Genomic DNA, 304 nt, shown 5'->3' with positions numbered 1-304 from the left:
CACACACACACACAAAGGGAGGGATAAATATACTTGCAGACAAATGTATGAGTGTAAAATGATATTTGGGTTTATCTGTGCAGTGCAGAAAAACTTTGTACAGATTGTAATTAAAATTGTAGGATAATCAAATGAACATTTATGCTAAACTTATTTTATTATGGCAAATAGTCTGTGCTGTTAGTTTTAAGCTTTATTGTTATTGAATAGTAGTAGGCTATTGAGACAACAAAATGCAGTTTAGTGTCTAACAGGGGCAGATCTAGATTAACATTCATGGGGTGGCAAGAGGGTGGCATGGAGA

The sequence above is a fragment of the Morone saxatilis genome, unplaced genomic scaffold (assembly GCF_004916995.1).
Source record: "Morone saxatilis isolate NCDOM2014 unplaced genomic scaffold, NCSU_SB_2.0 Contig2, whole genome shotgun sequence".
Taxonomy (NCBI): Eukaryota; Metazoa; Chordata; class Actinopteri; family Moronidae; genus Morone; species Morone saxatilis.
The sequence above is the reverse complement of the archived record's forward strand: the minus strand, read 5'-3'. Positions refer to the sequence as shown.